General features: G+C 34.2%; 1 pseudogene; it reads right to left on the minus strand.

Moving 5' to 3' along the window:
* Window positions 1–200: 200 nt before the first annotated feature.
* Window positions 201–11,735, minus strand: LOC115953014 (annotated as a pseudogene).
* Between the last annotated feature and the right edge of the window lie 392 nt (window positions 11,736–12,127).

Below are 12,127 nucleotides of genomic sequence, written 5' to 3' on the forward strand. Positions count from 1 at the left end.
GTTAGTTGACAGGTGTTAGTTTTCTATTGGCTTAGACTTTTGTTAGTTATTTGTTAGAGTTTCCCGCGTCTCTGTTCTTCTTATATAAGAACCAGAGTTTGTTAATTATATCAACAAAACAGAATCATTCACATACAAACCCTCTCTCTGTCTTCCATGCTTCAACCCTCGATTCCTCCATTGTTGAAGCTGTGTATGTGCTTGAATTCTAACATTACTTTCTATTTCTTGGTATATATATGGTAACTACACTAGATTCTTTTTTTGTATTTTTCCCAGCTGCCAAGCAAATTAAAAGCACCACTGCAGCCAATGGATTACAAGTAAGACATCCTAACCCCAGGATTAGTTTGATACACAAATCATAATATAGAACATCTTTGCAGCCCAAGAGCTGAAAATTGTCTTCCACTAGTGGGCCAGAAGAGGAAGAACCAACCCCTTTGACGTTCATCAGCTGCAGCTTCATGCGATTCCTCTGATTATTTGCATCTTAATCCTCCTTATCAAAATTGTTATGGTTTTCACCTGCATCAGTATCTTCTTCGTCTTCAGCCCCAGCAACAGCAATTTCCCCTGGTTTCCTGTCAAATAATCCTTTAAATTGTTTCATAGCCTTCTTCTCAACTTCCTGCATATCAAATGATGACATATAGTATTGTCTCCATAAAAGTACAATACTATGCTTATACAGACTACTTAAACCAAACCTAATTCTAGTTAGTAAACCCTAATTCTAATTGACTTGGGAAGTCTCAATTATTAAATTACAAAAAATACCCTTGACTCTAAGAAATTATATACTAATAAGTTAATTAACTACCAAGACCTAAAACAAAATCCACTTGACCAATAAAAATACAATTGACTTCCAAAATTAAGTAAAACTAAATTAAAATAAATATTTTTTTTTCACTCCACGCATCATTCTCCCATGGTTGGAGAAAACTCTTCCTCAAGTTGAAGTGTTGAACGATAAGAATTATGGCTCTAGATACTTACTTTAGTTCTGGAATCACCTTTGATAGCACTAAGAAAATAGAAGGCTTATCATCCACCAAATCATTAAATTCTTCTAGAATTACAAAATCAATATATGGAATAAGCATTTCAACTGTTATAGCCTTATCTTGAACCACAAAAAGAAACAGTGTATCGAAGTTTCCACTTCATCCAGCTTTTTATCTTCATGCACCTCAGAGGGTTGATCGATAACAAATGCATCAAACTCATATTCCATATGTGCACCCTCTAAGTATTTGCTCTCTTGCTGAACTTTCTCCTCATCAAGTAGTGAGAAATCTTCCTTTTTTTTTGGCTAAACTTCAATAACATTAAACTTTTAAGGAGTTAAGAGCTAGGTAATTCACCCTACAAACAGACTCGATATGAGGTGGGAGGTTACCTTTATTGAAACAAAAAGATTGACAAGAGGTTAAAGCAAATCTAGCAGCTACATGGGCTGCATAATTGCAGTTTCTCTGGACCCAACTGAACTTAAAAGCAGGAAAAGAAACAGGCTTTATTATATCTGCTACACATAGTTTAAATACTTCACCTTACTGTTTAGGCTTTAGCACAAAAGTTAAAGCAACATTTGCTGATACTTTTACTTCTATTTCAGCAAAAAAAATTGGTGGCCCAACATAATTGTCTCAATTTATGAAATTTTACCTTCAAGATTATCAGGCAGCCCTTGGATGGAAGTTATCATTATGTCTAATTGGATATTCTGTTGACCATACCTTCTAATGTGCTTATCTAACTTTGCAAATATGTTCTAGACAATTTTCACGAGCTTCTCTAGGGTTTGGACTATGGTAGATTAATCAAAAGTAGCAACTGGTGGTGTGTTTGGGTTCGGCAAGGTCAGGTACAAGGATTTTTTTAATGGTTTTGATCAGACAAAGGTTTTTTAAGTTTTTTTTATCAGGTCAAGCATGACTAGGCTTGACATGGCTTATTTATATATGAGTCGGATCAAGGTCTTATAATTAGGGGTGTTGGTAACCACTCAAACCACACCTAAACTGACCAAAACTACCCACAAAATGGAGTAACTACACCGCACCGCACAATGCGTGGTTCTATGTTAAGAAAACTACACAAAACCTTACCACACCCGTGTGTGTGTGTATTATGAAGTAATACTATTATAAAGATGGGCCCTTTCACACCTAAAAACTTGTTGGGCTACTCTTAATCAGCCCAAAACAAAGAAAAATAAGCCCAACATTTTAAAATTTGGCTAAGCCGATCCCAAAATTTTGAAAAATGTCCCACCCCAAAACCAACCAAACCACACTGTGATAAATCGCACTGCACATGTGACTGCAAAATTGAGATACAGTGCGATGATGGTTTTGGCCAAACTACACTGTGCAGTGCAGTGATAAAAATGGATCAAAACAGCACCTTGAACACCCCTACTTATAAGTTCTGTTTAAGTGGGTCAGGCCCGGAATCAAGGTTTTCATTGGGTCAAGTCTTTGAAACCCAGGGGTACGTGCGACTTCAAAGGTTTATAACCTAGTGACGACAATTCTTGTACATTAGCAAGTCAGAAAATGGGATGCACAGGGATGATGGTGGTGGCGTGCAAAGTAATCTGGCAAAGTTTTAATAACAAAGCAATACGTGTGGACCAAGGGTAATGGCGACGGGACAATACTAACAGAGTATTGTGGTGGTCCTTGCAGTGGTGTGGTTTGGCAATGACAAGCGACATGGCTTCCAGGGAAAATGAATTTCTGATGGGACAGTAACGGACCAGAGGCAACAACCAAGACATGAGAAATCTTTGTGGCCAATCAATGTTGGGGGAAGGGGTTTCACAACAGGCATTAGTAGTCGTGGTAGTGTACTGGGGTTGATGAAATTGTTTTTTGAGAAACAAACTAACTGCTAAACACACACACGCTTTAATTACACTCTCTCACCAAGCTCAAACACAGATTGGGAAAAAATCAAGATTGTTGGTTTGGGGTCTTCAAAGATTGGCAATTTTCTTCAAAGATTGGCTATGTAAGGGATTTGGCAGTGGAACAGGTTTTGGCCTGGGTGTTGATTGATGATCAAGCTTGTGATGATTGGGTCGCGACGGATAGATGGTGGTAATTTTTTTTGGTTTTGTTGATGGTGGCAGGACGGTTGAGGAAGAAGATAGTTGGTGTCAGATAGGGTGGGTTTATAACAGAGTTTTTCGTTTTCAATTCTAGTTGTGAACCACAACGATACTTCAAACAGGACAAAAATTTGCTCTAATACCAAATTGTGACGCAAGACAACCAAAACTTGATGCTACACAAAAATTGAAAACATAAAAAAAAAAAAAAAATTTTAAAATCCTAGGAGTTGGCACCTAGGGTTGACTGAAGTCAACACTAAACCATTGGAAAACTTTTCCGATATAGTTTTTTATAAATCAAGCAAACTGTAAACTAACTCCATAGGAGTAGAATGCTCTGTTTATACAAACTGCTAAAACAAAACCCTAACTCTAGTTGACGTGGGAAATCCCAATTATTGAATTACAAAAATAACCTTGACACTAGAAAATTAAGTACTAATAACATAATTAACTAAGACCTTCTATAAAATCCAATTGACTGATAAAAATACAACTAACTTCCAAAATTAAATAAAACCTAATTTAATCAACATTTTTTTGCGCTTCCAACATCAAATAAGTTGTGTTAAAACATCAAATAAGAGAAAGCCAAGTGCAGAAAAATTACAAGTTAATAACATACTGTGAGTCTTATCTTCTCTGCATCATCCATTATACTTTTGAAGTTCAAACCTGTCCAATCCTGCAATTGGATTCAAATCATGTAAATGGTTCAATAAAATTGATGCAATATAGGTGTCAGATGCTTCATCAATTAACCCAGATAAAGATCCTGAAGCACTCATGGTTCAATCAAGAAAGGAAACCTCAAAACACATAGCACCAACCATAATTAGATTATAGGTCTAACTCTCTGAAAGAAACTTAAAAGTGATAATTAACACTCAATATGCACCTACTTTCAAATAATTTTAAAGGCAAAAGCACAGTTGAAGACAAAATCTAATAGGAATTTCCTGTCGCGAATTAGTTTCGATATATGATGAAAAAGACAACTTAAAATCAGATAGATTCCCCTCTACTATCCATATTGATTGTAATGTTCCCTAGCCTGTTTTGTTTTTGTTCTTCCTCTTATTTGTACAACCTTTTGTGGTAACAAAAAAAAAATCAGATAGATTCATATTTTGGATATCCAAATGACCATTCAACAAGTTCACATCCATAAGTAAAAACTGGTCTGGTGGTCAACAATAGCACTTCCACAGTTCCACAGCCATCTCAGAATATATGCAACAATGACAACCATTTCAAACAAATTTTGAATCAGGTGCTTTTTTTTTTTTAAAGGAAGATATCTCACTTTTTTAATCCCCCACACACACCCCCCCCCCCCAAAAAAAAAATAAATAAATAAAAAAGAGGATATTTTGTAGATTACTTTTGGCATCTCAAAACCAAGAAGTTCAATTTCCCATTGGACATGAGCACCTTCAAGAACATTAGCTGGCCTGATCATATAGGTGAAAATATTCAGTCATAAAATTTGAAGTAGAAGAAGGAAGAAGATGAACATGATGAATTGAGGAGAAAAACAAATATAAAAACAATAATCACACTTTCAATCTGCATTACTCTAAATACATTTTCTGGCAAAACGGTAACCATAGAAGGTAAACTAGATTTTCAAAAGTAACCTTGGGAACTTGTCATATGCATAATCAGGTGGACATGTGACAATAGTTATCTCACCAGGCAGCATCAAACGAACACACATTTCAAATCCCTCGGGTACCTAGCATACAAAACTAGATTTTCATTCAATTGAATTGAATTGCAGAAGCAAGGGCATAGAAAAACTTTGTTAAATTTGTGCAGTGAGGCATTGGTGGTTGGTTGATTGATATGATAATTTGATCTTGAATGCTTTGAAAAAAATTAAAACTTAGCATGAATTCCCTATACACACTCACAAGCCCTTCTCCAGAACCGAACTCCAAAGGCTGATCATTGTTGTCAACTCTTGTATCATAGAAGACCCTCCTTTCTTCATTAAGAAGCATGCCCTTGTAATGGACATGTAGTAGACTGTCATGAAGAGGGCAATCCATCGGAAACTCACCTAATTGTTTCAAACAATTAAGAAAAGCATCATGTTATCATTCATAAAAATCATAACAAATGTAAATAGTACAGTCATGTATTAGATCATAGAAGAGTACTATTAGAAAATGAAACATAGAGAGAACAGGGAAAGAAGCTCAAATGAAAGCAGTAACTGGAACCTAAACTACGTAAAAATAGAAAAATCATATAAATCCTTTAGTCCTACTTATCAAAAAAAAAAAAAAAAGTTACCAACAAATACCAATCCTAATGGGAAAAGAAAAATTCTGAAACCCAACCTTTCCCATCATGAATTCGGCATTTTATTAGGCGTCCATCTCCAAGCATATCCCGCACCTGTCAATGCATAAGTAAAATCACCTTTTCCATTACAAATCCAGCTAGGTGCTTTCGTCTGATATCTATAGGGGTGATCTAAATAAATACTGGATCAAACTACATGACATGTGATACAGAAATAGAACAGTAAAATAAATAAGTAAAACATCATAAATTAGACTTCAGATTGAAAGAAAGAACCTAAGAACTTGTTTGGTAATGTTCTCCAAAAAAGAAAAAAACACTGATCTCAGAAATCTGATTTTTGAATAAAAGCAAAGAACAGTTTTCTAATGTTTTTAAGTCAAAATACCATTGGATGACAAAATCTGGAAAACAGTGTTCAGAGAACCAGAAACAAAGAACATGTCCGGAATAATTGTAATCATTATGTTCGATTCTCCTAATGGTGGACTGCACAACAACTGATTTAAGTGAAAGGGAGAATTATGAAACTAAAATTAGAGAATCAATCTAATAACTGACTGATTCAACAAATTGTAACACCTTTGCTTCATTAGCAATCTTCTGGTAGCAAACCAATTCAAGAATTATGGGAACCATTTAAAAAAAGGAATACCACAGGACGGGATTAAAGGATATGGCAAACTGCTCTGAACAACTGGAAACCATCAAAATGATAATGGAAAAGATAGTGAAATTATAAATTGAGCAAAAAAGGGGAAAAAGGAATTTGGAGGTTGGGGGGGGGGGGGGGGAATCAATTTAAATCTATATTATGGAGAAAGAGAAGATGCTAAAAAATAAATAAAGGAAAATCACTAGGATTGTGAAAGAGTATAAGGTGAAATCAACAGAAGCAGCTTCACCTTTGTTGATTACTTGATTAGGGCAAGAAGATAGGGAAGGAGCATTTTCATGACCCATGGTAAATTGCACTGGGCACTCAAGTGAGCAGTTTTCTCAGTGTTTTCAGGTGTTCCCATACCAAATTTTTCAGAAACATCAAAAAGATGTTCACCGTTTTCCCCTGATTTTGCAACTCTGTTTACTGAAACCTGTTTGCAAAGAACATCTAAGCCAAACATGTTTTTTTCAAGCAGAGAAGTGTTTTTGTTTCTAAAACCAAAAGAGTTACCAAACAATGCCTAATATTTCACCTAAAATGGGGATATTTATCATTTAATTTTTCACCTTGAAGCACAAGACAAAATATCCTGAACAACTCATTAGATTCAAGAAAAAGGGAAAAAGTCGTTCCTGTTAAAACATGTACACCTTGGCAAGAAAAGACCTCACTCCAATCCACCAAACTATTAAGTGGTTGCAAATTGAGGACTTGTAAGTTCAAGACCTCTTCCTGTTACAACAAAGATTTACATACAATAGATTAAGGAATGCAATGATTTGCAAGGAGGAAGAACCTCAGACCTGAATGAAGTGGACAAGCTCCACCTCAAAGTTAACTTCTTCAAAACTTTACTATCACAGGGATCAATGGGGATTGAGTCAGGTACTGACTGGTGACATATGCTACTGCCTTCTCTCCACATGCCATTGTTCCAATTCCCATCTCAAGACCTTTAGGTACCTAATTTATACACGAGCAATGATGAAAACCATATAGAAAAGGAGCGTAAATTAGTAGACAGAAAAATAGCAGTTTCCTCTAAAGCTATAAGCCAATGGAGATAGTTTTCTATTCAGCTAAAAACTTCAATATTTTCCTGAGTTTATTTCAACAAATAAGTACAGTATATTGAATTAAAACAGAGATCAAAAATATAAAACTCAGCAAATATTACACATGTCAGAAAATTCTAATAATGCACGTTATTTCACTAAGAAAACCAAGCACACCAAGCAAATCGAAGAAGTTAATTACAAGACATGTCTTACTCACCTCAGATTTTCCAAAAGTAAAGAAATACGGTTCTCCTTCCATATGTGACAGAATCAATTTTCCATGACGTATCTTTGCAGAAATCCTGGAAACAATCATACTCCACTAGATACTTCAAGCATTCCAATTGGCAGTTTAACATATACACAGCAGCAAATACACACACACACACACACACATATATATGGGCAGGAATAAGTTCCTACCAAGCTTTTACATCATAAGGATCCCTTGGTGATTCCCGACCCTGCCCTTCATTTATTACCTGTTCATGTAGGAGTCTCTTAACACTATAGTTATTGCAAACTTACCCAAAAATAAAAGGTGATATTGCCATCACATTTCTTTTTCCGGACAGCCGATTAAAATCATGAATATTACAAAATACAGATTATCCACTAAAATGTATTTTTTATTTTCATTTGTTGTAAAACATTTATTAAAATAATTAATGAAAAACTTGTTGACCATATTGAATTTTTGTTCCCTCAAATCTATGATTTAACAAGAAAATATAATATACAGGCAAAAAAAAAACAAGAAAATATAATATAGCAGATAAGAATGTCCTCAGGATTCTTCTTTCGATTCAATATAAGAATAATGAGGCAAAGTAACAATTCAGAACAGGTACTCATTATAGTGAACTAAAAAACAAGTTAAAAAACATAAACAATTTCAAAAGCTTGCAGTGAGCATCCAACAGAATAGAGGCAACCTTCTTATACAGACAAAATAGTGAAGGAGATTAATCTTAATGAAATTTTCACTGTTTTCATCATTTGAAAGCATATCAGATTCACAATATAACCGCCTAAGGAGCGCCTCTCCCTTCCCTCCATTGTACATGAATGTGAGTAGTGTTTTTTTCTTTTAACACACTATGCATTTTTTTTTTAACCTCCATGTAAGTTTTTTTAATTTCTTATGAACTTTTTTTTTTATGCAATATGAGCATGAGAGTAAATTTATACAAACTACATTTTCTATCCTCTCATTTTTTTTCTTCTCAACCAAGTAAAAGAGTTTTCCATCTCTCCACATTTTCATCCTCCCAACCAAACACACCAAGGAAAACAAAATCTTATTTCTATCCCCCCACTTTTCCCATCCCCCCAACCAAACAGAACCTAACATAATAATAATAAGAAAATGTTCCTATAAAAAATTACAGTAATGCAACAATTCATAATATAGTTGCCAATACCTTCTTCACAACTCCCAAATCATCACTTACTACCTGAAAATCAACACATTAACAATATCAGTATTAGATCTAAATTTTAAGTAGAAGTTGGATGCAATGTTTTTTTCTTCAAAGGTAGACTACGACAGAAAGACAGAAAATGGAGCTGTGGGGAAACACTAGTGTGTGTGTGTGTTGTTAGAGAGGAACACCAAAGGGAATCTTCATGAAAGTTGGATACCATTATTAAACTACTCCTTAGATCTAAAATATGAAAATTAGGTACAATGTTGGTCAAGATATACCAATATGGATTTCAGATATGAAGGCCCACCAATTGGAGGTCCATGATCTTGAATAAATTCCAATGGATAGAATTGAAATTGAAAATAATAACCCCATGTAATAATGAAATCAATGGGTGTGGTGTGCCAGAAGTACAGTTCAAAATGTTGTGATTTTAAAGATGAATAACATGCATCATGCCTATGATAAAGAATTGAAAGTGGACACTCTTGCCTTGGCTTTGAAGAAATCTATCATCTCAATCTCAAAATGAAGTTCATCATCCTTCGGAAATTCATTGAGAACCGAAACTGGACAATCATCCTCACCATAGTGCACTTGAGGTTTCATCTTGAACTGAAACAACATTACAACCTTGTAGTAAGTACAAATATACAAAGCATAATTTTTCGTTTCTGATAAAGTAAAATATACCAGTGTAATCAAACTATCAATAAACTTAATTTTCATCCCCAAACAAATTCTGTCTTTTTCTTTTCTTTTTTTGAATTAAACTTGTCTGTTGTAGAAGGTCCTTTTCCAGGAAACGAAGATAAAAATTGTCAGATATGCCAGCTAAAAACGAAAATTTAATGGATTAAAAAAAGCCACATGCTTTTCTTTAAATATGCAATGTGTAAATAACATAATGACTAATTTGTTCCATTCTTTGCCATATCTTTTGCCAATTCTTTTGTGATATAAAGAGACTTCAGGAAACTAAGAAAACATTACCATTGCCACTTCACCCTTTAACATTGTTGGAATGCCTTCTAGCAATCCCACTATCATCTTGCTTTGCCCAAAACATGTCTTATTGGGGTACCTCTGCCTGTCATGTAGAAGTAAATATTTCCAGCCAATAACTGTAGCAGAAGGCATTTTAACATTGAAATCAATTTGGTAAAGGGCTAATTATTAAAGTAGGAATTCTCGCTATTATGGGAGGCCAAGGGACAACTTTCTTTGACAACTTCAGTACATCCATTACAGGCTAAATGAGAAGTAACAAACACAATTACATAAAGTTAACTAGAAATATGTTGAAGGTGCCTTTGGAGAGAAGCGGGGAAACCCTAAAGCATGGAGCAAAGAACTCAAATGCAAGGGTTAAATCCATAATTAATAATGTGTTTTGTACACCGATCACAAGAGTATAGAGCAGCCTAAGTGAGATGATACAAAATTACCTGATCATGTTGGCATCAGTGGGTATAGGATAGAATGGCTATAAATTTTCAAAAGAAATATGCCATATAACCAGGAAAATAGATAAAATTGTTTTTCTTGTTTAACCAGAATGTACTTAGACGCATAAAATCACACTGACCTCCATTTTCTGATCTAGTAGATTCAACAACAACAACTCCATCCAATGTTCGAATGGTGCAATGATATATGACCTACAAAATTTAAAATCCAACTTTAGATATCTCACTCCACTTCCCAACTATAACCTCCAAAAGCCTAAGTTCCCGATGATAATACAGCCACTCGAGTAGTATAAGACACCATTCCAATTGCAAGAATTTCCACTAAACAGGTTCTAAATTTATAAACTAAATCATTTACTGCCACTGAGATGCCCAAATTGAGCATATATAGTACTGCCTGTTAAACCAGTCACAAACATTTAAGATTAAAAAGAGTAATCAAGCACAACTAGAGCAAAATGAATAAATAAACAAATGAATCCTGATCACCATCCGAAGGCCTTGAATCACCCCCACCAGGTCTTATCAGAGCTTTCATCAAACTTCCAGGCACAATTTTCTTTCTCCTTTTCATCACAAATTAAAAATAATAAAATAATATATAAATAAAAAACCAAATTTCACTCAAAAATATTCTTTATCATGAAGACATAAATAATTAGGTTAGGATCAAGTTATATATGGTGTAACTCTTTGCAATGTTACACCTGTCCATAGCTCTTTATAGGATTTGTATTTTGAAAACCCAACAGTTGGATTACATAATTTAGTTGCTCTTAATATGTATGACAAATTTTTTGATAATCAGATGCAATTTTTATCCATTCCACAAACTCATGTTTTGTGAATAATTATTCTAAAGTTTAAAAAACTTAAAATTTAAAAATTTTATAATGAAATAGGTTACTAATCTCTGATCATCTTGATAACGATATAATGTAATCCAGCAATAGATTTATCAAAGTACTTCAATGAAAAATAACGGAGTAATGTAACGTCACATTGAACACTATTCATATATATGTACCCCTTCTCTCATCCTCAGTAGGTGATTTCTTGTTCTATGGTGCAACTTCCTGTTCTGCATCTTCGTCTACAGCCATAGCCATAGCCAATCACCGTGACTGTAAAATTGAGGACAGTGTAGTATCAAGGACCTAGATTTTGATTACAAGAGGTTACAAAGGTGAACTGAGCTCAAAGTCCAAGACAGTTATAACAAAGTTCAATATAGAATAAACATATAGCAATTAATAGATCAGAAACAACACGAAACCCTAAGTGTTTCACTTGCATAGAAAGCTAAACGAAAGCCGTTTTACAACATGTTAAATTTTCCTTACTTTTTGAGTACTATAGGAGCTCACTGTGACTGAGCAACAATTTTCATTTAGTATAGCATAGCATTATTCAAATGGTTGGTGATTTCGTTCATTTGCCTCAGTTTTCTCGGTAACCAAACAGAAGGGATAATTATACAGAGAAAGAATTTGAATCGGAGAAGAACTGAAATGAGTATTACCTGAAATTCAGAAAGTTGAAGAAGAAAAATCGGGACCCGATTGACGCAAAGTAGTTGATTTTGTAAAACCAATATCCAATAGCTTCGGTTTCTAACTAACCATATAATAAAAAGCGCGAAGAGTCTTAGGAATAGTGTTTTTGGTAAAACGCACCGTTTCATATTCAAATTTTACTTTCATTTGTGCTGAAACGAAACGAAACGAAACCCACTCACGCACCGAAGATGCGAGAGAGAAACAGATAGATGCGACAACAAAGAGGAATCGATTAAAGGAAGTTTTTTTTTTTTTAATATAGTTAAACTGGGCTTTCAAGAAGTATTATATTTCCTTCTCAAAAAAAAAGAAAAAAAAAAAAAGAGAAGTATTATATTTATTTTAAAGGTTTTATATTTCGAGCATACCTTTTTTTTTTCTTTTTTTTAGGGAGAGTTTCAATTTTAATTTATAGCGTCTATTTCTTATAATTGTTATTTATTATTAGATCAAAATACTAATTTAGACCAAGATACTAATTTATTTTAATGTAGACAATGATTA

This window comes from Quercus lobata, chromosome 7 (assembly GCF_001633185.2).
Source record: "Quercus lobata isolate SW786 chromosome 7, ValleyOak3.0 Primary Assembly, whole genome shotgun sequence".
Taxonomy (NCBI): Eukaryota; Viridiplantae; Streptophyta; class Magnoliopsida; order Fagales; family Fagaceae; genus Quercus; species Quercus lobata.